General features: G+C 41.6%; 1 protein-coding gene across 3 annotated transcripts in view; it reads right to left on the bottom strand.

Annotated features, from left to right (window-relative positions):
• Hmgxb3 (HMG-box containing 3) overlaps positions 1-2,486 on the bottom strand; it is a 55,767-nt gene extending 53,281 nt beyond the window's left edge. For 2 of the 3 annotated variants that reach the window (XM_090331235.1, XM_090331233.1), the window contains exon 1: positions 2,338-2,402. The gene's annotated coding sequence lies outside the window, so the exon portion shown is untranslated. Of the gene's footprint in view, positions 1-2,337 lie in introns of all 3 variants that reach the window. The other variant, XM_090331234.1, reaches the window with a different exon arrangement.
• Between the last annotated feature and the right edge of the window lie 24,909 nt (positions 2,487-27,395).

Genomic DNA, 27,395 nt, shown 5'->3' on the forward strand with positions numbered 1-27,395 from the left:
CCCACCTAACAAGAACCCATATGAAACAGATAAAAAGAATACCTCATAGTAGTTAAAAGTTCTGGCTCTTCCCTTATGTTTTACCACCTTAAACAGCTTCAGTCATTCTTACAGTCATCCATTCAACAAAGAATTCAATAAGAGATTTCTTTATACTCTGCCTGCTTGTGTGACTTGAAGGTAGGTCTTTTATTTTTGTCAGTTGTGGAGCTGGAACTCTGGGCCTGGGTGCTGTCTCTTGAGCTCTTCAGCTCAAGGCTAGCACTCTACCACTTGAGCCACAGCGCCACTTCTGGTTGTCTGGTGGTTAACTAGAGGTAAGAGTCTCTTACCTCTAGTCCCAGACTTTTGTGTTTGGGATGGCTTTGAACTGTGATCTTCAGATCTCAGCCTCCTGAATAGCTAGGATTACAGGAGTGAGCCACCGGCACCTGGCGAATGTAGGTCTTTTAACTACTTTAGTTTTCTTTCTCTCTCTGTCACCCCCTCACTGTCCCACAGACTCATTGAGGCAAGACTCATGTGCTACAGAAATGAAAGGGTATTAAAGACAACTGTCTTTAGGTGAGATAGATATTTAACAACCTGCCTAAGGCTACCAGGTTCAAATGTGGACTTAAGATTGACTTTAATTTTAAAAATGCAACTCCTTGGTCCCTTTCTCATGCCACACCACATCTAGCTCAACTTGCAATCCTCTCCATTAAACTATTCAATAACATTTACTGAATAGAAAAGAAATAGGTCACAAAGATCCTAGGTGGCTCACGGTAGTAGTCACTATCCACATGTGGTTGTGAGACACTTGAAATAAGGCTAGTGATTTCAGGAATACATTAATTTTGCTTCATTGAACTACAATAACCATTTATGGTTAATGGTCAGAGGAGTGAACAACACCAGTCTAAACTGTAACCTGTCATACTAACATTAGCTCTCTGGGGCTGGTCTTAGATAATCTACAAGCAACTTTCTTGTCTAGGTAAAGGCAGGCTGGCCTATGATACAGAGAATTCACTAGCAACTTACATGTCTAGGTAAAGGCAGGCACTAAAAACTTGAGTAATTCAAAAGGGATTAATTTCCTTGTAGTCAAGTTCTAAGATGGAGTCTTACCAACTTCAATCCTTGAAGAAAAGTTCTCAGAATCCATTTGAATTCTATGAGAGAAATATAGTTGCTACTTAAAATCTGTCAGGATACTGAGAATTCTAGAAAGTTGTTATAAGCCAGGATGAATGGGCATAGTACAAAGCTCGGTTGTATTTCATTTACAACTCACTCTACAAATAATAAGGTAGCCAAGTATAATGAGAAGCAGGGATTTAAGGAAACTCAGAAGACCTGGATTCAAGACTAAATTCTCATCATGTGATTTTCATGTGTATTCTACATCCTAAATTTTAACTGTTTCTAACTTGAGGGTAAAGTTAGTGGTCAAGTTCTGGGATGCAAGAATCCTTTAAATGCTGTGGTGAATGCTAAAAACCCTCCCTTTGAAAATGTCGGCTCTAATGAAAGATTTTACCCAGGTTAAGAACATACTATTCCTAAAGTCCTTTATAGTTCTGTGTCATCTGATTCCTCTTACCTCCGCCTCCCCTAAAACCTCACAAAGAAAAAAAAAATCTGCATTCTGTCATTGTGCCAAGCCAGGAAGAGAACAGTCCACAACTTGGCTGGGTAAACAAAAGGCCAAAGGGGTAAGGAAGCTAGAGTTAAGTCAATAATTGACTTCCTAGCCCTTGAAAACCTGTAGAGAAATCAGTGTCTCCAAGAAGACAATCTGTTCAGAATGATATGTAAGGTTTTAGCATCGAGATCAACTCAAGATCAAAACTGCAGTCATTACAACTACTCTGGGGTAGAGGCAGGCAGGGACTAGCCTGAGGTTGTTTCCCAAGTTTCTTTTCAGACCCTAGGCCTCAGCGCAGCAATAGGAAGAAAGGCAGGGTACAGTGAAGGTTAAAAACAGGGCTCTGAAGGACAGAGACATGATCTGAGTAGTCATAGCAGCTCCTCCACCAACCCCTATAACCTTCAGCAATCAACTAACCCTCTTCTTTTCCTCAGCTGCAAAACAAAGAGGAGCATGTGAAAAATCAGAGACACTTCCACCGTCCCATTCATTAGATCCTTCTCGGAACCCCGAGAGGTGGGTTTTGAGGGCTCAGCCAAGGGCCCCGGTGTGACCGAGAAGCTAGTCTTTGCCTCCTTGGGTCTCGGACGTGCCAAAGGTACGGAGTGCGGGCTGAGGCACCTCGGGCTGGCCGGCCCTGCTCTCCGGCTGGGTAACGAGTGCGGAGCCGCGGCGGCCGGATGGAGGGCGGGACTTACCCGGAGGAGAGCCCGGGTCGCGCGGCTCACATTCCCGGAGGCCCCCGGCCCCGGGGCGCGTCGAGGGGGCTGTGCGGCGCGCTCGCGCGCCCCGCTGCCGGCGAGAGGCGACTCCGGTCGTGACAGCGGCGACGAGGAAGAGGAGGCGAGGGCTCGCGCACGCATCCCGGGGGCTGGGGGAGCCCCGGCCCCGCCCGGCGACACTCGGCGCGGAGTCGCGACCACCCCTCGCGTTCCCCTCCGCGGGGTGGCGACACGGGGCGGTGGGGGGTAGAGCGCTGGAGCTCGGTCTTGCTGCCAAGGGCCCCGGGGGTCAAGCCCCGGGGAGCCCGAGGAAGCCAGCAGGGACGCCGGCGTGTCCGCGGCGGCGGTCCGGTGGCGGCAGGGGCGGCAGCGGCTGCACACCACGGAACGCCAGGAAGACCCGTCCCGGCGGCCCTCGCGGCGCGCCGGAAGCGGCCGGCGGCGCGTGACTGCGCGCGACCTCCCGCGCAGGCGCGAGTGCGCGGCCCAACTGCGGGGCGGACGCCGGGCTGTCTCCGGCGCCGGTTCCGAGGCGTGGCGGGAGCCCGGGTCTCCCGGTCCTCCTGCAGTTCCTCCGGCAGTTCTCTGGGCGTCCCACCCCGCCTCTCCGAGCCCGGTCGGCGCCCCGGGCCTGCCTGCTGCCCACTCCAGGTCAGGATAAGACCCGTCCTCCGGGCCTCCTCGGGCCGCCTCCCACTGGGGTTGAATCGTCGCCGCTGTCCCCCACGACCTCTTTACGACTGCATTTCCAGGCTGCGCGTTGCTTTCCTTCCCCCGGGCCATCAGCGTCCCAGCCACCACCCTCTCCGCCTCCGGGCCTCCCTCCAGGCTGCGTTCCACATACCTGCCAGGTCCATCTTTTAGCACTCATACGGCCCACCAGGTTGTCTCCGACTGGGGATGTCGAGCGCTTGCTTAGCATGGGCTACGCTCTCCGTTCTGTGCCCAGCGCTAGTGACCTATGGATATTCATTTCTGTAGGCTCTTCACTTTCTTTCCCTCTCTTCACTATATTGATAGTTCTCAGAACCTTAGCTTGGTTTTGAGCTTCACTGGGTTTGACTCCTAGCCCTGCCACAAGGAAATATTATGCATGCATGTGAAGTGCTTATTAAATTAATTCCACAGCAGATTCCCAACTAGTGCCCATCTCAGAAGATGGCATCACCATCCACTACGTGGTTCAATGCTTCAACCGGAAATCTGTTAACTCCTCTCCCTTCGCCCCCATTCTTGGGGTTTGAACTCCAGGCCTGGGTACTGTCCCTGAGCTTCTATCACTTGAGCTACAACACTGCTTCTGACATTTTTTGTTTCTATGGTATGGAGGAATCAAACCCAGGGCTTCATGCATGCTAGGCAAACACTCTACCAACTAAGCCACATTCCCAACCCCAGAAATCTGTTATTTTTGACTCCTTCACCTTATACCCAACCTGTCAGCAAGGTCAGAAAAAAAAAAAAAAAAAAAAGAACAGCCCCTACTGCTTATCAGAGTGTTTGTGTGCGTGTGCTGATACCAGAGTCTTGTTCCCTTGGGTTTTTTTTTTTTTTTTTTTTTTTGCTCAAGACTGGTGTTCTGTCACTTGAGCCACAGCTCCACACCTAGACTTTGACGATTAATTGGAGATAAAAGTCTCATGGACTTTCCTGCCTCTTGTAGCTTCCAACCTCTGTTCTAAGATCTCAACCTTCTCAATAACTAGGATTACAGATGAGAGCCACTAGCACCCAGATATTTCCTGTATCTTCCATAATCCAAGCCACCATGACATCTCATTGTCAGCCTTGTTGGCTTGTTTTTCTTTCTGCATATACACTCTCAACTCCCAAACTCAGACATCTTTTTCTCAGACATCTGTTACAAGGCCATCATATCTTTCTCCTTATCCTTCAGTACCTTCCTTTTGCTCTCAAATTAACATGCAAACTGTTTAAGGTATGGTAGGTTAGCCTGCTTTTGTTCTTGTTACTGCTGCTGACACTGCTTTTATCTCTAGATCTGTGTCACTATTAAGGAAAATGGGCTTTGCCCCTTGGTTCTCTACCCTGAAACCAAAGGACTCTTATCTAAAGAGGAAACCTGATTTTATCATTCCACTAAAGCAGAAACCCTCTAAAGGCTTAGTGAACCCACCTCAAGATAGATCTGTGTGTGTGTGTGTGTGTGTGTGTGTGAGAGAGAGAGAGAGAGAGAGAGAGAGAGAGAGAGAGAGAGAGAGAGAGACTGACTTGGTCCTGTTTTCTTCTCCAAAGTGTCTTTTGTTGTTGGTTTTTTTTTTTTGGGGGGGGAGGGGTTGGCCTGGACATGTCATATTTTCTATAGTACCTCATTTTTATACATATTTCCTTACAGGTGATGATTTTTTTTTTTTTGCCAGTCCTGGGCTTGAGCTCAGGGCCTGAGCACTGCCCTTGGACTTTCTCAAGGCTACAGCTCTACCACTTGAGCCTCAGCACCACTTCTGGCTTTTTTCTATGTATGTGGTACCGAGGAATTGAACCCCGTGCATGGTAGGCAAGCACTCTACCACTAGGCCAAACTCCCAGCCCACATGTGGTGAATTTTTATTTTTATTTGGGTCTCAGCCTAAATACTGGTTCATCTTTGAAGTGCTTTACCATCTAGGACGTCCTAAATGATTAGCCCCATTTGTATGCTTCCATCATCCCTTATATCCTCTGATACAGCATGTCACACGCTCTCTAGCATTTATCTTTGCTAAGCTCCTCAATGGAGGACTATGCATTAAGCACTATGTACACCCTCTCTGTGTGACATTGGGCACAGTGTGTTATGAATAGATGGGATGGTGGTGGTGATAAAAAAAAAAATTTCCCCTTATGTCGCTGCCTGTCGCAATGACGCGTTACTTTGGAGGCGGACTGGGAATGATCACAGACTCAAATAGCTGCAAGCAGAGGTTTTTATTTCTCTCTCCTTTCTTCTTTCTCTCTGCTTCTCTCCTTCTCTCAGCCTTTCTCCTCTCTGCCTTTCTCCACTCTTCCCCAGAAATCCTACACTATTTATATCCTTAAGCAGCCAATCACAATGAAGGTCATCTGCACAAGCAGCAAACAAACACAGAAAAAAAATCTAGCGATCACACTATCCATGAGCATGGAAGAAACAAATGAACAAATGCAAAGAAACTTCCTGCTCATTAAGTACTGACTCATTGGCAAGCTGCCAGGCGCCATCTTATAATCTTAGTTCCTCAGGAGGCTGAAAGCAATGTCACCAACACCCTTAGGTAGGGGGAGCCACATATTTTGTTCTTTGTTCATGATAAAATGCCTAAGCAGGCAAATTACCCAGATTGCTGCTCTTGGATCTTGTTGCAGGGGATGTATTTGCTTTATGTTCTTTTTTTTTTTTTGCCAGTCCTAGGGACTGAACTCAGGGCCTGAGCACTGTCCTTGGGCTTTCCTCAAGGCTAGCATTCTACCACTTGAGCCACAGCACCACTTTCTATGTATGTGGTACCGAGGAATCGAACCTGGGTCTTCATGCATGCTGGGCAATACTCTACCACTAGGCCAAACTCCCAGCCCCTTGCTTTATATTCTTAGAAGCTCTAGATGACATACTTTAGATACTCTATTTATGACTCTAAAGGCATTTGAATTTGGAGCAATATATCTAGGTTCCAGTACCTCATTTTGAAAGGGAGGTTAGGAATCATCCAAGGTATCAGAACTATTAAACGCATTTTAAAACTATATCTTCCTTTGTAGAGGGCTGCATGATACATTTCAAACCTATAAGACCAGATAATTGGGAATAGAGTGAGGCCAACTGTCTCTTTTTAAAAGAGAGAGGGGGCGGGGGGAGAGAAGGCTCTGGGCATTCAAATGCACTTGCCTACCTGAGTTCAAACCTCAGTAATGACAAAATGTATGTCTTCACAGAGATTCTCATTCAGGAGGTCCAAGGTCATGTCTAGATATCAGATTGCAATTTAGCCTCCCTAGTTGAGTCCAACTTCTATATTTTAAAATGAGAAACAAGCACAGAGAGAATATATAATGTGCCTACCACTTTTGTCATCATCTCTCAAATCATCAGCAATACTGTCCAAATATCCCACTAGTCCCTTTGCCACTTCACTCTATTTCTCATCAGAGTACTGTGTGTCTGTATGTGCGTGTACATCTTTTGCTCAGGCTAACACTATCACTTGAGCCACAGCACCGTGTCTGGCTTTTTATTAGTAGTTGTTCGGAGATAAGAGTCTTACCAACTTCTCTGCCCAAGCTGGCTTTGAATTGTGATCCTCATATTACAATTTTCTAAGTAGCTAGGATGACAGGCATTAGCCACTAACACTGGGCCACAGTACTTTTTATAAAATGCATAGTGACACATGCCCAGAATCCCAGCATTTAAGAATTGAGACAGAGGACCTGGTTCAAGGTCAGCCTGGTAAAATGCTCAGAAGGAAAGGAAGGAAGGAAGGAAGGAAGGATGGAAAGAAGGAAGGAAGATACATCAGAATTGCTCTCTCCTTAAAACCTGCTGTGGATTTGTTGTACTCAGAATAAAACATTAGCTCCTTACCACAGCATCTTTTAATAGCCTGGCTTGTACTTTTGTTATTCTGTTTACCTGGAGCGAATCCTCCTGTTCCCAAATACCTTAAGCTCTTTCTTGCTTTTGAGATTTGGTTAAGGTTGTTGCTCCTTTATGACACTGCCCTTTCCCTTGCTCTTTATGGAGACATCACTTCAGTGCCATCTTCACAGTGAGGGCCCCCTGACAACCCTGGCTACATAGATTCCCTCCCACCCCTGCTTTCCTTTTTGAACACCGGGCCTCACGCATAACAGGCAAACGCTCTGCCACTGAGATATGTCTTCATCCTATTAAAAAAATTGAGACAAGGTCTGTTTCACTGACTTGCCCAGACAGGCTTTAAACTTGTGATCCTCCTATGTGAGCAACCTGAGTAGCTGGGTTACAGGCTGTGCTCCTATGCTGAGCAGATAGTTCCCTTTTATTTCTTACCATAGTATCTTGTTTCCTTCATAACACCTACCACACTCTGTAATTACCCTACTTGTCTCTACTGTTTATCTTCCCCATTTTATATTTCATAAGGAAAGAGAAATTGCCTTGATTATCATTATCCTTACTGTTTGGCCAAACCTGTAAACGTTATTTAAATGAATGTATGGGGTTTGGGGTCTGGTTCAAATGGTAGAGCATTTGCCTAGTAATCTTGAGTCCTTGAGTCTAGTATTGACCCAAAAAATGAGGAACTGAGGCATGCCTCAAGTAGTGGAATAGTGGCCATGAGTGAGAAAATTCAAGCCCTGCTACTAGTGTAAACAAAAGCTCACTGAATAACTGTACAAAAAACAGTTTCCCGTAGTGAAAACCTTTTGGGGCCATAAGGTAAGAGTGCTTTGAAGATCTTATTTTGGTGGTGTGACAGATGTAGCATTATTCTGAACTAAGAAATTTAAATGAGATGAACCTGAATCAGCCTCTTCTCCAAGCCTGGTTGTGTCCATAAAACAAGATAGATTGTAACTCCTTGAATGTCTACAAACAGTTGTTGTTTGTGAAGCTCTTTAATCATCTATTTTGAGCCATTATTATAGTAAGCAAGGCAAATATTCCCATTTTTACCAAAAGTCAAAAAGTTTAAATAGGCTGGAAGTGTTGCCTAGCATGCACAAAGCCCTAGGTTTGTTTCCTCAGTACTACATACACAGAAAAGCCAGAAGTGATACTGTGGCTCAAGTGGTAGAGCGATAGCCTTGAGAAAGCTCAGGGACAGTGCCCAGGCCCTGAGTTCAAGTACCAGGACAAAAAAAAAGTTTAGGAAGTGCAAGTGTGACTCAGGTGGTAGACTGCCCATTGTAAGAAAGAAAGCTGAGCAATCCCTCCACTTCTCAGCAAATCCCTCCTCTAGCCTCTGCTTCTTCAATATTTTGATTGTTCTTCAGCTGCAAACCTCAGAAAACATTTTTCAAGACCCATTCCCTAGCTGGATGCCAGTGGCTCACACCTATAATCCTAGCTACTCAGGAGGCTGAGATCTGAGGATCACGGTTTGAAGCCAGCTTGGCAGGAAAGTTCCCATGAGACTCTTCATCTTCAGTTCCTTTTGTTTGGTCAAGTGGCACTTGAACTCTGGGCCTGGGCGTTGTTCCTGAGATCTTCAGCTCAAGGCTACCGCCCTACCCCAGGAGCCAAAAAGTCCCTGACATTTTTTTTTGCCAGTCCTGGGGACTGAACTCAGAGCCTGAGCACTGCCCTTGGGCTTTCCTCAAGGTTAGTGCTCTACCACTTGAGCCATAGCACCAGTTCTGGCTTTTCTGTATATGTGATACCAAGGAATCGAGCCTGGGTCTTCATGCATGCTAGGCAAGCATTCTACCACTAGGCCAAACTTCTGCCCCCTGTGAGGCTTTTATCTCCAATTCTCCAATTAATCACTAAAGTCCAAAAATGGTACTGTGGCTGAAGTGGTAGAGCATTAGCCTTGAGCATGCACGCACGTGTGCTCATGTGCAACACATACACACAGCCAGTCCTGGAGCTTGATTTTGTGGCCTGGATGTTGTCCCTGAGTTTTTTCCTCAAGGCTAGTACTTTGAAGCCATGGTTCCATTTCTGGCTTTTTGGTACTTAACTGGAGATAAGAGGCTCATGGACTTTCTTGCCTAGGCTGGCTTTGAACTGCGATCTAAGTGTGAGCCACCAGTGCTGGCTCCTAATAGGAATTTTTTTTTTGCCAGTCCTGAGGCTTGAACTTAGGACCTGGGCACAGTTCTTGAGCTTCTTTTGCTCAAGGTTAGGCAAGTACTCTACTACTATGCCACATTTGGAGCCTTCTTACTAGGATTTTTTTTTTTTGCCAGTCCTGGGGCTTGGACTCAGGGCCTGAGCACTGCCCTTGAGCTTTCTTAAGGCTAGATCTCTACCACTTGACATAGCACAACTTCTGGCTTTTTCTATGTATGTGGTGCCGAGGAATTGAACCCAGGTCTTTGTGCATACTAGGCAAGCACTCTACCACTAGGCCAAACTCCTGGCCCATGGAGTAGCTTTGAAAGCAGTCTGTAGAGAAGATGGTAATGGGTTAATGAGTGGTCTAGGGAGAGAGAAGGTTAACAAGTAGCATCCTGGGGGAAATTCTAAAACTGACTAGTGACTACAGCCTGATGATCCCTTTAGTACTGATGAGGTAGGCAATTTTTTCCCCACTTGCTTTGCCAGCACACACATGGTACTAAAGGAGACCATTGTATAAAGGGCAAACTTTTGTTGTAATGCTTCAGGAACTGAAGAAAATGAGGCCATTGATTGTTGGTAGGTCAGTCAGCCCACAGTATCTCAAGAATGTCCATTCTTTCCTATGCCAACCAGTGGGCAGAGATGACCAGGGGTCTGTTTAATGAGTTGTTTTACCAGTGGATGCCAAGATGAAGCAGGCAGATTGCTGATCTTTCTGCTTTGCTCACAACATGCTTCCACACTTGGAAGTCGAGTGTGGTGTCAGCCCTCACATTGCACTGCTGTCCTGCAGCCCCTGAATCTTGACATAATCCACAGGATGAAAATGTTGTCTAGGAGCCGCCATCTAAAGCTGGGCCTCCTTCACCTCAAAAGCAATGTAGATGAAGGGAATGTGAGCATCAGGAGGCTTTCAACATGGTAGCCATCAAGCAGTCCAGTGACGGAAGGTTGGCAGAAGGTGGGCCTCATCCCCATGGAGTTTAATGGATTCAGATGCAGAAATAAAAGCCAGTGACCCTGACATTGCTGTTGAAAAGGTGTGACACATGATGGCTGTTGCCACATGTGTCTCAGATGAAGTAAATTTCCAAGACTTTGTCACTGCAGGTGATTATCTCGTCATCTCTGAAGAGCCAGTGGACCCAGAAGCTATCAGGTTTGGTGACTAGGAAAAACCTAGTGAAGTGGGAGTGAAGATGAGGAGGAAGCAGAAGGGGACTCTTTACCAGACCAGTGACTGGGTCCTGATTACCACGCTTCAAAATGGATGTGAATGTGACTTAGTGGTAGAGTACTTGCCTAGCATGTATGAAGCCCTGGGTTCGATTCCTCAGTACCACATACACAGAAAAAGCTGGTAGAGAAAGCCAGGTGCAGTTTCTCATACCTGTAAGCCTAGCTACTCAAGAGCCTGAGATCTGAGGATTGTAGCTCAAAGCCAGCCTGGGCACTAAAGAATGTGAGGCCCTTGTCTCCAGTTAACCACTAGAAAATTGGAAGTAAGGCTGTAGCTCCAGGGATAGGGTGGTAGCCTTGAGCTGAAGAGCTCAGGGACAGGGCCCAACCAGAGTTCAAGCACCATGACTGACCAAAAAAAAAAAAAGCTGGTAATGGAGCTTTGGCTTAAATGAGACAGTGCTAACCTTGAGCAAAAGAAACTCAAGGACAGTACCCAGGCCCTGAGTTCAAGCTCCAAAACTGGCAAAAAAAAAAAAAAAAAAAAAGATTACACACACACATGCACGCCACACGCACGCACGTTGCTAACAAAATAGGAATCATCTAAACTGAGCCTAGCTGACTTTTTCTAAATATACATTTTTCCGCCATAAAAAAGAATATATTTTATAAGAATAAATAGAATATTAAACTTATTTAACTAAAGCAGTATTATTAAGACAATAATTCAATACCCTGAGATGATTTTTAAAAAATTATTGGAGGGAAGCAAGATGGCACCGAAATAATAAGGCCCCAGCCTAGCTCTCTCCTACAAAAAGAGAATCAGGGAATCCCATGAGCCAACTATCTCAATAAATCCACAACTACAAATTCAAGAAGCAATGGAGAAGTATACAAAACGGAAAAGAAATCCAAATAAAGCTTCTATCCAACGTTCTCTAAGAATCCAAAATTCGCAGACCCCTCCCCCACCCCCTCCAAGCCTCGAAAGCTGCAGTGCTGGGGCCTGGAAGCCCGGAACTCCAGCAAGCAGCGGAATCTAGACTGAAGAGTCCCCCACAGACTAGATGCGGGCAGCACAGATGGCAACGGAGACCAGAAGGGAAGCAAATGACCCTCCAACACTGCCGAGCAGCTCACATCAAACCCCGATGAGTAAGTAGTCCAGTGGGTTCCCCCAAACCCAACGGGGGGGGGGGAGAGCTGGTGGCGAGCTACAGAACTTAACCCAGACCCCTCCCACCCCACCCTTGCAGGGTGGGGCAAGGAATTCAGAATGCTGTCCCCTACCCCCAACGGTCCACTTCCCCAGGCCATTGACTGGAGACTGACAGGCAGGTGAGCGCTAAGACCCAGTACCCCAACAGTGGGTGTGGAGGTATCCCTGCTACCACTTGCCCTACAGCCTCCTCTCCCAGGCCACTGAAACTGGAGACTGAGGGGTGCTGAGACCCTGCCTTCCAGCAGTGGGTGGGGGTGCATGTGAATCTGCAAGCCAGCATCTGACTGAACCAAACCTAAGTGGGCACCCTCCTGCTGGGAGCCTCTGGCGAGCCAGCACCAGGAATATAAGCAGGAAATCAACAAGGAGCTCAGTGTCCACAATGCAAACAAAAATGGAAGCATTGAGAAACAGATTGAGTGAGATGGAGAATAGGACATCAGGAATGGACAATAAAACACAAGAGCTGGAACAGAGAATCATCCATCTGGAGAAATCAGTCAGAATTCACCAAAAAGAACTCCAGGACACAGCCAAGAAAACTAATCTTCATATAATAGGAATTGAAGAAGGGGAGGAGTTTCTCAATAGGGGAATGCAACCCTTATTCACCTTATTCATCATAGCAGAGAACTTCCCCAACCTCAAAAGGGAAAATGCTCACATTATTGAAGGCTTCAGAACTCCAAGCAGGCAAGATCCTAGCAGGAACTTGTCTAGACACATCATAGTAAAAACATTAGATCCGAATACTAAGGAGCTGATCTTAAATGCTGCAAAAACAAAGCACTATACTACAATGGAAAAAAATTAGAATAACTGCAGACCTCTCCACACAAACCTTAAATGCAAGAAAAGCTTGGAAAACTATCATTCATGCCCTTAAGACCAACAACTGCCAACCCAGACTGATATATCCAGTGAAACTAGCATTTACATTTGAGGGAGAAACAAGAATATTTCATTCCAAAGAGAAGCTATATGAATACATGCACACTAAACCAGAATTACAAAAAATATTAAATAAGAACAAATTCCAGAACAGCGAGAGCTCCCATGAAGAGCTATCACCTATAAATCACTAAACACAAAAGGGGAAAAAAGAGAAAGAAACTCAGGAGTAAAAATAAATAATGACAAAGGACACTAACCATTTCTCCATAATTTCCCTAAATGTGAACGGGCTGAACAATCCAATCAAAAAACACAGAGCAGCAGACTGGATTAAGAAACAAGACCCATCCATATGTTGCCTCCAAGAGACCCACCTCACTGCCAAAGACAGAAACAAACTCCAAGTGAACGGATGGAAAAGAATTTTCCACTCCAACACACTGTGCAAAAAAGCAAGAGTTGCAATGTTAATCTATGACAAAATTAACTTCTCAGTAAAATCAGTACACAAAGATAAAAATGGCCATTACATATTAGTAAAGGGCACAACCCAGAATATTACAGCTATAAACATTTACTCCCCCAACATTGGAGCACCCAAATTCATCAAGCAAACTCTCTTAGAATTACAGAACAAGATAGACTCAAACACAGTCATAGTGGGAGACTTCAATACACCACTCTCACCAAATGATAGCAAAGACACCATCGACTTAAATGACACCATAGCCCAGCTAGGCTTAACAGATATACACAAAGTCTTCTATCTAACAGCGAAACTTTATACATTTTTCTCAGCAGCACATGGAACATACTCCAAAATAGACCATATAATAGTTCATACAGAAAACTTAAGCAGATACAAGAGGACTGATATAATCCCATGCATTCTTTCTGATCACAGTGGAGTCAGACTAGTTCTGAACAACACAGTAAAAGGTAAAAAACATTCAAACACTTGGAAGCTGAACAACACACTTCTGAATAACTCCTGGGTAACAGAACAAATCAAAGAAGAAATTAAAAACTTCCTTGAATGTAATGACAATCAAGATACATCACAAAGGAACTTATGGGACACAGCAAAGGCTGTTCTAAGGGGCAAATTTATCGCACTAGGAGCCCATATTAAAAAGACAGAAGAGCATGTAAATAACCTAAAGAAAAAACTGAAGCACCTAGAGGAGCAAGAAAAGGTTAATTCTAAAACAACAAATAAAATCGGAAATATCAGAGATTGAAATAAGATCCACTATACATAAAATTAATAAATCAAAAAGTTGGTTATTTGAGTCAACAAAATTGACAGACCCCTGGCAAGATTAATCAAAAAAGGAGAGGGGAGACTCAAATAAACAAGATTAGAGACCCTACAGGAACAATCATGACAAATATCCAAGAAATTCAGTCCATTATGAATAAGTACTACCAGGACCTATATTCAAAGAAACAAGAAAATCTAATAGAAATGGATGACTTCTTAAATAATTATAGGCTACCCACATTGAACAATGAAGACATAAATAAATTGGACAAACCAGTTTCATATAATGAAATAGCAGAAGCAATCAGGGAAATGCCAACCAAAAAGAGCCCAGGTCCAGACAGTTTCACTGTGGAATTCTACAAGACTTGTAAAGATGAAGTATTACCTGTACTCCTGAAACTCTTCTGAGAAATAGAAGCAAAAGGAGCAATGCCAAACTCATTTTACGAAGCTAATATTACACTCATCCCCAAATCAGGGAAAGACCCAACAAAAAAAGAGAACTATAGACTATCTCTCTAATGAACACAAACGCAAAACTCCTCAATAAAATACTAGCTAACAGAATCCAGAAACAAATTTTAAAAAATATATTCTACGATCAAGTAGGCTTCATCCCACAGATGCAAGGCTGGTTCAACATTTGCAAATCAATCAATGTAATACATCATATCAATAGAACTAAGGATGAGAATCATAAGATAATTTCTCTGGATGCGGAGAAGACATTTGACAAAATACAACATCCATGCATGTTGTGAATAAGAGGTACATTCCTTAAAATAATTAAAGCTGTATATGAAAAACCTACAGCCAGTATTATACTAAATGGAGAAAGACTGAAACCATTTACCTTAAAATCAGGAACTAGACAGGGATGCCCACTCTCTCCACTTCTCTTCAATATAGTGCTGGAACCCTTAGCCAGAGCAATAAGGCAAGAGAGGGACATCAAAGGGATCCATGTAGGGAAGGAAGAAAATAAACTATCCCTATGACATGATCATCTACCTGAGTGACCCAATAAGCTTCACTCCCAAACTCCTAGAATTAATAAACCACTTTAGCAAAGTGGCAGGATACAAAATTAACCTGCAAAAGTCAGTAGGCTTTTTTTTTTATTTTCTTAATGTTATAAATTCTTTTTTTATAATTTTTTATTGTAATTAATAAAAGGGTTGCATGATATTTGCCAGATAGAAGGTGCATTAATTCACATACATTGATACCCTTTCACATGTCTTGGTACCCATCACCCTCCCCCCCACCCACCACCCACCCCCTGTCTTGGTTTTCCCCCCTTCCCTATCAAATTTCAAATAACCAAATACAAATAAATTCAATATATCAGATAACAAAGCGAGATACTGTACCAATATGAGATACCCAAGAGACAGCAAAGGAGATGAAAGATAACATAGTACATTAAGGACAACAATCATTCATTATATGGCTTTTGTTTCAGTATCCTGGAGGTCCTTTCAATTAGCTTCATACTATATGGCCTTATATATCAAGGTTTTGCTCTATTGCAGATCTCTGCTAGTAGAGCCCAAGGTTTCTTCAGTAGGCTTTTTGTACGCCAATACACAAACAGAAGGCCAAATCAAGAAAACGATCCCATTTGCAATAGCCCCCAAAAGAATAAAATACTTAGGAATTAACTTAACCAAAGATGTAAAGGGATTATTTAATGAAAACTATAAAAGCCTAATGAAAGAAATTTAAGAGGACACCAGGAAATGGAAAGACATCCCATGCTCATGGGTAGGGAGAACCAATATAGTAAAAGTGGCCATACTGCCAAAATTGATAGACTAATTCAATGTAATCCCCATCAAAATTCAAATCCCCAAAGACATTCTTTACTGAAATAGAAGATATAATCCAAAGGTTCATATGGAACAAGAAAAGACCTAGAATAGCCAAAACAGTTCTAGGCAAAAAGAGCAATGCTGGTGGTATTACATTACCCGACTTCAAACTCTACTATAGAGCCATAATAACAAAAACTGCTTGGTACTGGCACAAAAATAGACCAGAAGTATCGCGAGCACTTCTCGTGCAGCAAGAAAGAACGCATGACACACAGGTTACAGCTAAAGCAGGATCCTTTATTCTTCTCTCTCTTCTTCTTCTTCTCCTCTCTGAGGCCTCTCCTCCCCCTTCCTCCTCTCCTGAGGCTATATACAGGCAGTGGGCCAATCAACTCATGCCAGCTCACCCAGGCCCTCCAATCACGGCTTCACACGCTCCAGTCATGCACCCTTCATGCATCCGGCCACGCAGAGACCAGCTTCCGTTAACAATGGCAGCACTCCCAAAAATGGATGCCGGCCTTCATCCGGTCATGCGGCAGATATCCCTGAGTCACACAGCTACCAGCACCGCAGGGGGCCCCACAGTGAAAGGGGGACGCCCGCGCCTCCAGGTCCTGCCACCATGCGGGAGGGGCCGGGCTCCCCACACAGAAGATCAATGGAACATAATAGAGGTTCCAGAAATAGAACCACATACCTATAGTCAACTTGTATTTGACAGAGGAGCCAAAGATATACAGTGGAACAAACACAGCCTATTCAATTATTGGTGCTGGAAAAACTGGGCAGCCACATGCAGACAATTAAAAATTGACCATAGCCTTTCGCCATGCACAAGCATTAACTCAAAATGGATCAAAGACCTCAGTGTCAGACTGGAAACCTTGAAACTGCTACATGATAGAGTTGGAGAGACACTGGAACTCATAGGCACAGGCAAAAAATTCCTGAACAGAATCCCAGGGTCACAACAGATTGGAGAGAGACTCGATAAATGGGACTACCTAAAAATAAAAAGTTTCTGCACACATAAAAGCATAGCCACTAAAGTAGAAAGACAGCCAACCAACTGGGAAAAGATATTTACCAATAATACATCAGACAAATGCTTAATATCCAGTATCTACAGGGAACTCAAGAAACTAATCCCCTCCAAACCCAACAAACCAATCACTAAATGGGCAAAGGAACTAAAGAGAGACTTATCAAAATAAGAGGTTAAAATGGCAGAAAAGCATATGAGAAGATGCTCATCATCCATGGTCTTAAAGGAAATGCAAATAAAAACAACCCTAAGATACCACCTTACTCCAATTAGAATGGCCAAGATTTTGAACTCAGACAATGACAGATGCTGGCAGGGTTGTGGAGAAAAAGGAACCCTACTGCACTGGTGGTGGGATTGTAAGCTAGTTCAGCCACTCTGGAAAGCAGTGTGGAGGTTTCTTAAAGAACTGAAAATTGACCTTCCCTATGATCCTGCCATACCACTCCTGGGCATCTATCCTGCACATCATAACTCAAGATATGATAAGGACACCCACTCAGCTATGTTCATCTCTGCACTATTCACAATAGTCAGATGATGGAAACAATCTAGATGCCCTACTGCAAATGAATGGATATAAAAAATGTGGTATATATATACTATGGAATTCTACATAGCCAACAGACAAGATAAAATGGCATTTGCAGGGAAGTGGATGAATCTAGAGCGAATCATGTTGAGTGAGACAAGTCAAGACAAAAAGAACAAAAGGCGCATGGTATCCTTAATATGTGGCGATTAGATCCAAACAGTACAAGAGCGAGGGCTCAATATTTGTGTTCCCAATGCTATGGACATTGGTATTGGAAATATAAACATAACTACATAGGCATAAAAATCTATGACTCTATAGACATAATGTTTTATTACATAAAGTAATATGTATCTATGTCATACAAACCCTCAGCCTAATTTTAATTATGTTCTAAAATCTAAGTGTCAGTGATTATATATAGAGATTCCCTTCTTGAATACTTGTTTGTTAAATATATCAGTTGAAATATGATGTAAAAATCAATGTTAATGAATTCTTTAATAAAAAATAAAATTATTGAATAGGCCGAGAGTGTAGCCTAGTGGTAGAGTACTTGCCTAGCAAGCACAAAGCCCTGGGTTTGATTCCTTGGTACCACATACTCACAAAAAGCTGGAAGTGGTACTGTGGTTAAAGTGGCTGGGCGGTAGCCTTGAGCAAAAAGAGTCAAGGGCAGTGCAAGTTCAAGCCCCAGGACAGGCATAAAAATTTTTTCTTGAACAGAATTTGACCAATCTGTGTATTCTCTTTGATTAGTTCAGTTCTCTAACTCATTTGCACTTGAGGATTTTTAATAATTCTAAAGCCCAGGCCATATTCCAGACAATTTTCAGGTAATGGACTATAGGCATTAGAAATCTGGGAGTTTCCCAGGTGATTCCAGTGTGTAGACAAGTTTGAAAACTAATGAATTAACCACAAGAATAATCACATGATAGAACCAGATGCTCCCTAATATGTCTAGCTCAGTGGTTTCCAAAGTTTAGTTCGCATCAGAATCACATAAAAGGTTTATTAAAACCAAAGACTACTAGGCCTCTCCCATACCCCCGAGTTTCCAATTAAGTTGCAATCAGGGGGAATCCAAGAATTTGCATTTCTAATAAGCCCCCATGATGATCCAGGATACATAAAGAATGGTATTTGAATACTGTCCTTCACCAGTTGCTAAAAAAAATTAAAAAAAAAAAACCAACAAGCTGTTTTTACTTGACAAGTATCTCAACAATCTTTTGAATGCCCCAGCAGTTAGCCAGGTATCAGGAAGAGTTACCTGTATCTGTACCCAAGGAATCAACAGTAGCCATGTAGCCAAGGAGTCCAAGGAGTATCAGATATACCATGTGAGGAACATGGACTACAGGACAAAACCACTTAACAATACATGGATATGATGTGGAAAGGAGCAGGGGAGGGGAAGTGGGGCGATAACAGAGACTCTTGTTCCTCAGGATCATGGATAAGAATATAGGACACCTCTGTGATTGGACGATACCCTGATTAGGATTTTTCCCACAGTTCTTCACAATACTCGTGGATAATCCAGTTGTACCATGTAATCAAGATGAGAACAAATTACATTTGCCACTTATTACTGTGGCTTCATAAACCATCTTTCTCCTTTTGTTTGTGCTCAAGAGAGATTGCCTATAATTGATTTTAAGTTATGTAAAAATATAAATTTATTATCAGATTTATATTAAAAAGCTTTTCCTCTACAGAGAAAGCATACTTAATACTTTTTAAAACTCTAATATCCCTAACCAGATAAATACCAATTTCATTTTTAGGGGGTTCACACAGTACAAATTAATGTTGTGATGTAGTTTTTTCAACATGAACTCCCTCCATTTCTGGGTAATTTGTGGAAATTTCAGAAACCCACAGCAATTCACTTCTGCAATTAATTAGTTGGAACATATATAAATATCTATAGAAATCTGTCTATCTATCTAAGATCATTGAAGATATTGCTTATACATCGAATAGAACAGTAGTCCCTGAAAAAGATTATTCAGATCTTTTAAAGCTGATTTTGTATAGTGTTCTTTTAGCAAGCTAGTGTGAGAATTTGAAACTCAGAGAGATAGAGATCTGAGTATCTATCTTATTACATAAATATATAGATATCATGGCCGCAAGTTTGGCCTAGTGGTTAAAGTGCTTGCCTAGCATGCATGAAGACTCGGGTTCAATTCTTCTGTACCACATACATAGAAAAAAGCCAGAAGTGGTGCTGAGGCTCAAGTGGTAGAGCTCTAGCCTTGAGAAAGTCCAAGGACAGTGCTCAGGCCCTGAGCTCAAGCCCAGGACTGGCAAAAAAAAATATATCTATATCTATCTGTATATCTTTTAATCTAGTTCTCTGTATTTATATATATTTTACATATATTAGGTATATCAATATATCTAGTATAGATATATTTATATATATGTTACATATTTGTATCTATATAATTTATATATCTATACATTATATTTGATCTATTTATATTTATACCTATGTATATAGAAATAGGTTTTTAAACATTTTTATTACTTCTTTTATTTCTTTTTTATTTTATTTTTTATTGTAATTAATAGAAGGGTTACAGTTATATTCGCCAGATAGAAGGTGCATTATTTCACACACATTGATACCCCTTCTCATGTTTTTGTCCCCATTTCCTTCCCCTACCCCCTCCCCTCATCTTGTTTTCCCCCCTTCCCTTTCCTATTTCAAATAAACAAATAATCGCATATACAATATACCAGATAACAAGGTAAGATACTGTAACAATATGAGAATAACCAAGGGACAACAAAGGAGATGAGAAAGGACATTAAGAACAACAATCTTGTTTCCATATCCTGGAGGTCCTTTCATTTAGCCTCATCCTATATGACCTTAGGTTTTGAGCTACTGGAATCCTCTGCTAGAAGAGTCCAAGGTTTGTACTAATTATTATAAATGAGGGAAACCATTGAGTTTATGTTCCTTTGGGTCTGGCTTACTTCACTTAATATGATTTTTTTCCAGGTCTTTCCATGTCCTTACAAATTTTCTTAAAATTTTAAAACAGGATCTCATTATGCGGTGCTACTTGGCATTGAACATGCACTCAATCTTGCTGCCTCCACTACCTGAGTGATAAGATTACAGGTGACAGCCACCACATTAGAAGGGAGAGTAGTGTCATCTGGTTTATTTTTCCTCATTATCTCCTTAGTTGTTCTCATCATCCCCTTGTGTCAGGGTTACTGACAGTTTTCTAATTCTTCACCCTTCTCCTGCAGTCCATTGTACATATTGATAGGTCTGTTGGCATCTTGCCATTTCCCATACCCAGTGTCTGTAGTGGCTCCCAGATGCCTTTTTTTCTTAAAGCTGGTTATTCAGCTGAGTTTTGGCATGCTTTACGCAGTTCCAACGTGGCTGCTTAGCACAATTTACAGCATGATACTTCCTGAATAGGCCATCATCTTCTTTTTCTCCACACTCATTTCTCCTTGAGTGCTTTTTTTACACTTAAACTACTGGGGATTTTTTTTAAGGAAGTAGATTCAGATTATTTTCCAAATAAGGAATTCCAAGTACATTTTATTCCTAAAGAAATACTGAGAAATATAACCATTAAATAGCTGCAATTGAATTATTTTATTCTAATACTTGAAAAGAGTGTGATATAATTAGATATTTTATAAAGGGAATAAATGAATACTTGGGGAACTGAGATATTTGTATTTGTGATATATAAATTAAAGATACCCCCTACTACTATGTGTGGTTACATTCATGAACCATTCATTTATAAGATGGAAATTCCCTTTACTGCCTCCATTAGATTAGACTGCTACTGTACATCATTGTCTATGAATAGATTTGTTATGATCAGGATATAAGCCTCTGAGGGTGTTTTTGTTTGTTTTGTTTTGTTTTGTTTTAGGAGAAACTCAGGAAAACAGACCAGCAGAGCTGGAGGATTTGCTTGAAACTTAGAGAAAGCAAAAGCAGCAAGACAAACCAAACTACTCCTGATCAATAGTGCTAGACTAGTCAATTTAGGTGCCTTTGCTTGAATTGTCTTCAAATTAACTGCACTCCTTTTTTTCCAGAGTTCCTTGAAGAGTTCCAGTATGTATTTGATCTTTCGAAGTAATATATACGTTCTCTCTATACTATAGCTCTCTATACTGTAAGTTTCTGAAGAACAAGGACAAGTCATCTTTTAGAACTTACCTCATGATACCTAGTATCAAGCTGGACACATCTCAGACACTGCAATGAACATTGTACCTTAATTGGATGTATACTTGATATGCATCAGAACGATTTTTTTTTCCTGTTGCTTAAGTTTGAATTTAGGGCCTTGTGCTTTCTCAGCTGGCTTTCTGCACTCTACCATTTGAGCCATGCCTTTAACTCTGCTTATTACTAGCTAATTATAGACTCTCTTGAACATTTCTGCCTGGCTGTTTTTGAATGATGATTCTCCAAGTGGCTGCTTCCTGAGTAGCTGCATTACAGGTGTGAACTACCTGCACCTGGCTACAGTCTTATTTTTAAAGCAGCTTTAAAAATAAGATTTTCTGACTTTTACTAGAAACTGGCTGAGGGACAGTACTGTACTTAAAATGCTTTGTGACTTGTTTTCTATGAATATTATTATTTCAATTCCAATCAGTGTTAAAGTTTGTTTTTTGAAAATGAAGAGTCCTAAACATAGAGTACAACCTGTGCTCTTTTACCAAAATCATTTATACACACAGGACTTGAATTATGCTCTTATCTAAGCTCCTTACACATAGTAGATGTCTAGTAAATACATCCTTAAGTTTGCTTTTTTCCCCAATGACTGAAAAAAGAAACAACATTCTTCATCTATTTAACATGACTTATTCTGTCCAGAAATGAAAGTTTATAGTTTTATTTGGCTAAGCCTTTCATTAGAGTGTTGGATTTGGCACTTTGCTTTTAAATTAAAAGCGGTTGATATTATTCCTTCTTGGCCTACTTTCCTCACTAGCCTCTCTGTGGTTTCTACATACACCTGTGGTCACTCCAGCTCCATTAAAAGGCACATCTGTTTCTACTCCAGTGAATCTTCTCCATATGGCAGTACACTAGGACTAAATATCTAATTCAACTGTGCTACAGACTGAGTGTTCTTTAAATGTGAACTTTTGTCATTACTATCTATCCCTATTTGGAACTTAATCAGTACATATACTCAGGAAACTATCTTACTCCTGTTAACAAATCTTGGCATTTGGTGTTCCAGCTTGGTAACTCTAGAAGTTTGCTTTGTTCTGTTATTAAAAATGGCCCTTTCATTCAAAAGGAAAGTATCTAGAGACATTAGACCAAACAGTGCGACACTAAATGTAAGGACCTCCAGGATAAGGAAAAAAAGCCATATAATGAGTGACTGTTGTCCTTAATGTACTATGTTATCACTCATCTCTTTTGCCATCCCTTGGTTATCTCATATTGTTACAATTTTTCACCTTGTTATATGATATATTTTATATGCGCTTAATTGGTTATTTGAAATTGGATAGGGAAGGGGGGAATCAAGATAAGCAGGGGGAGGGTGGGAGGGAAATGGGGACCATGTCATGAGAAAGGGTATCAATGTTTGTGAAGTTATGCACCTTCTATCTGGTGAATATAATGCAATGCTTCTACTAATCACAATAAAAAATTATTTATAAAGAAAGGAAAGTATTATTTATTTAGGGCCTATTATATGCCCAGAACTGTTTCACTTATCATTCCATCTTTCTAGAAATATACAAAATACAAAGAACATAATTAAAAGTATAAAAAAAGCTCAGGTAATTGAATATCAATATTACAGACAGAAATTCATGCCGTCAGGGCTGTATTATCTTTAAGTGAACTATAGTAGCATATTTTGGCCACCAGAGGGCTCAGGTAGGCTTCACAATGGGGACAGATTTAGCCAATGAAGAAATGTTAGGAGAGCCATGTGATATTGAGAATGCAAGCAAGGAGAAAGAGAGGGGGGGAGAGGGAGGGAGTGGAAGAGGGAGAGGGAGAGAGAGAGAGGAGGAGGGAGGAAGGGAGGGAGGAAAGGAAGGAAGGAAGGGAGGGAGGAAAGGAAGGAAGGAAGGAAGGAAGGAAGGAAGGAAGGAAGGAAGGAAGGAAGGAAGGAAGGAAGGAAGGAAGGACAAGAAATCAACCCTTGGAACTGGAAGTATGGCTCAGTTGGTAGAGCACTAGCCAATGAGAGAAAATGTCAGGTACTTAAGAGTCTCAGTCTCAGACTCCCTCTCCCAAATAATTCGGGCAAAGGAAAAAAGATCTAGAATGGGGGACTGGTTCAATTAATTTAGAAGTGCCTAGAATAACTGATCTTTTTTCTATATAGATGATACCAAAGTGCCCATGTAATTGATTGGATAAATATGCTCTTGAAATGAGCAAGTGTTGGAGAAAACACTATACGAATGTAATTATGCTTGTAGTAAATTATTGGACCTCCATTACAGCCACTGCTAGCAGGTGCTCTAAGGATGAAGTACAAGGCCCCTTTGTCAAGCTCAGTAAGCAAAGGAAGTAAGTGAGGGCAGATGAGCAATGCCACTTTAGTGAATATGTATAGACGACATAGGAGTTTAGAAGAGGAGCCCAGGAGGCCAAATGAGAGGAAAGGAATTCTGTAGATGTTAAAATCTAGTTCTCCTGTCTTCACGAGTCCCCCATATAAAAAGAATTGGGTTTCTTAATGCTTTCCTTTTTTTTTTTTTTTTTTTTTTGCCATTCCTGGGCTTGAGCCCAGGGCCTGTGCATTGTTCTTGAGCTTTTTCAAGGCTAGAGCTCTACCACTTGAGCTCAGCACCACTCCCGTCTTTTTTCTATGTGTGTGGTACCAAGGAATCAAATCCAGGTCTTCGTGCATGCTAGGCAAGCACTCTACCACTAGGCCAAACTCCTGGGCCCTTCCTTGGACACTTTTTGCTCAAGGATAGCACTCTGCCACTTGAGCCATGGAGCCACTTCCTGGCTATTTCTGTGTACATGGTTCTGTGGAATGGAACCCAGGGCTTCATGCATGCTAGGCTAGCAGGTCACCACTAGACCATGTTCCCGGCCCTACAATGACAGATATTTTTGTAATAGTTGGGAAAAATTAATAAATCCTTCTCCAAATGTAAAGAGATGCTAACCTACCTAATCTATCTTCTATTGTTATTATTATTATTATTATTATTATTATTGTGGGTTGTAGGACTCAAACTTGGCTTGATTGCTGACCCTGAGAGTTATTCAGCTCAAGATTACTGCCCCACCTCCACCCCTTGAGCCATAGCACCACTTCCTATCTACCTTCTTCTTCTTCTTTTTTTTTTTTTTTTCCCAGTCCTGAGGGTTGAGCTCAAGGCCTGAGCACTGTCTTTGGGCTTTCTCAAGGTTATTGCTCTACCACTTGAGGCACAGCACTACTTTCAGCTTTTTCTATGTATGTAGTACCTGGAATCAAACCTGAGTCTTTGTGCATGCTAGGCAAGCATTCTACCACTAGGCCAAACTCCTGGCCCCCCATCTACCTTCTTGAGACAAGATCTTACCATGTAGCCCAGAACTTCCTGCTCCAACTTCCTGAGTGCTGGGATCATCTAACACTATGCCCAGCTAAGCTGTTATGTTAAAACTCATTGGTGCCTATTTTTTAAAGTTAGAATCTCCTATCAAAATAATTTACACATAATATTTTATTATGAGTAACAATTTATTAGCAAACAAAAAGAATGACATCTGAAAATTCAACAATGCAGTATCTTACAAAGCATACATTCTTCCAGTGAAAAAAGATATTATTAACCAACTTCTTTGCCACCAATAAACTAGAATCTGCTAATAACTCATCCAAATCACGCAAGACTCATGAGGAATAATATTAAGGCACTTTAAATAAAAAAATACATAGTATGAAACATGTTCCTAAAAATCACTGGCCTTGATAAAGGAAAAAAGGCAGTGTATTTTTGGTTAATTTGTCTGGATTTGCACACAAGGTTACAAAGAGGGAAGGGTAGGTTCTTTGGGTATGTTCATACTCATTTCTGAGAAGAAAAAAAAAAAGATGCCATGGCATCATCAGGACTCCACCGTGATTCCAGTCACATCTCCAACTTCTTTGCACTGAAAAGGTCAGAACTACTTGATTCCAAGTATTTGATCATTACAAGGATGGCATAGGGAACAAGAAGGAAAATCAGCCAAAAAAGTTTATGGAAGCTTTAAAGAATCATTCTGGCATGGCTGCCAATCTAGAAAATTAGGAATACAGTATCTTTAATAAAGGCATTTGGTATCCTTTATTATCCAGTCTTAGAATTCAACATTCCTCTGATTTTAGTTTACCAAGTTAAAAAAATGATATACACACCAAAGAACCTACTATTTAGTATATATAATGCTTTCAGTACTTTCTTACCTGTATTTAACACACTTAAATTTTCAATTACAAAACATTCTTTCTTAAAAATAGTTTTTATCAGGATAAAAATTACCTTATAAAAATAAATCCCTTTCTCCTAAATTCTCTACTTCTAAGTCTGTTTGAAAACCTTAAAAATTTTACCAGAGTACTTTTACTGGAGTACTTAGTACTTTTCTTCAATACATAAGTTTATAATAAGCCACTGGTATATTGTTTTGCTCTGACCCATTATAATTTCCATGTAATTAGCACCCAAATTTAAAATTTATGCTATGTTTATATAAAAGTATGCGGAAGAGAAACTAGTCTGGAGCCTAAAAGCCTTCTGGATCTCTTTCATTTTTTTCTGCAGTGTCATAAGCCCAGGTTTAAATAAGGCATCACTCGACTAAGATTTGAGAAGAGAGAGTATGAGCACAGAAAAAGAAAAATTAAACAAAAATCTAAATTCTGTTTATTTGGATTCTTGCCATTTTACTGTGAATCTTTCCTGAATCGACCAGGCCTCAGGGCCTCTAGTCCCGTTTGATCAAGCCTTGGTTGAGCCAACACGGGTTCCGCACCTTCCCTAAGTACCCACTGTGTTACTTACTAAATACACAGTACCAACATCTATTCCCAGGGTCCCTGACATAAAGATCGGTCCTCAAAAGTGGCTGACAATACATAAAGGAATATGTAATGTTCATTAAGAACATCAATGGGGTGCTGGTACACCAGTGGCTCATGTCTGTAATCCTAACTACTCATGAGGCTGAAATAAAGATCTTAGTTCAAAGCCAGCCGGCACAGGCAAGTCTGTGAGACATTTATCTCCAATCAACCCCCAGGAAACCACAAGTGGTGCTGTGGCTCAAAGTGACAGAGCACTAGCCTTGAATGAAAAAGCTCAGGCACAATGCCCAGGCTCTGAGTTCAAGCCCCAGGACCACCACCACCACCACCAAAAATCAGCACATCTCCTGTGAACTCTAATATTCAGTATAAACTCTCAAGGAATGCATCCGACGCCTTTTCTCTTTTTTACACAAGATCAAAGCAGCCCTGACAACGCACTTGAAAATGTTCTTGTTTAAAATGCACTAGCAATAAAATGCATGAGAAGTCTAATGAACTCATTATTTAAAAGACCACTGAAATTATACTAAAGAAAGACCAGCTAGGTCAGATGTCAGAGGCACAGAGGGAAAACAAACCTTCTATAGTCCAGGTTAGAGGAAAACACAGTGTTCCAGAATAGGCGAGCTACAATGTAACTGTGTGCTTCTCAGCTCTCTGGAGCTTCTGGGAACCTGTGATGCTTCTCTTTTAGAAACAGCACTTTGCTCTCAGGGGTGCTTCCAAATCCTTGTCCCTCTGGTACATGTGCCTTGCTGCACAAGTAGGACTGCATCCTATTTGGGCAGTTCCATTCTTCTCTCCCTTCATGCTGGGTGAAGGGTTTTTAGTGTAACTCGTTTTCCTTGCACAGCATGCCTCCCTGTGCACTGGCCCACACTGCCCTGTGCTTATGACAGCGTTCCAACCTACACACTCATTTTGACTAAATGATAGCCATTTAAAAGCCATTCACAATTGTGCCATAAGCAAAGAAAAAAATGTTTCAGGTGCTCATGTTTGGAGTAAGCAATACTGTTATTTTTTCAATCAGTAGTGTGTAAAATATCCTGAAAGTAAATGAAAACTTTCTTTTGAATTCCAGATTTGATTCCTTTCAATATCAGCAATTAAAAAAATTTAACAGCCATGAGCCAGTGGCTCATGCCTGTAATCCTAGCAGTTCCAGGCTAGCCTGGGTAGGAAAGTCCATGAGACTCTTATCTTCAATTAATCACCAGAAAACCAGAAGTGGGGCTATGGCTCAA

The sequence above is a fragment of the Megascapheus bottae genome, chromosome 4 (genome assembly GCF_031878675.1).
Source record: "Megascapheus bottae isolate mThoBot1 chromosome 4, mThoBot2.hap1, whole genome shotgun sequence".
Classification (NCBI taxonomy): Eukaryota; Metazoa; Chordata; class Mammalia; order Rodentia; family Geomyidae; genus Megascapheus; species Megascapheus bottae.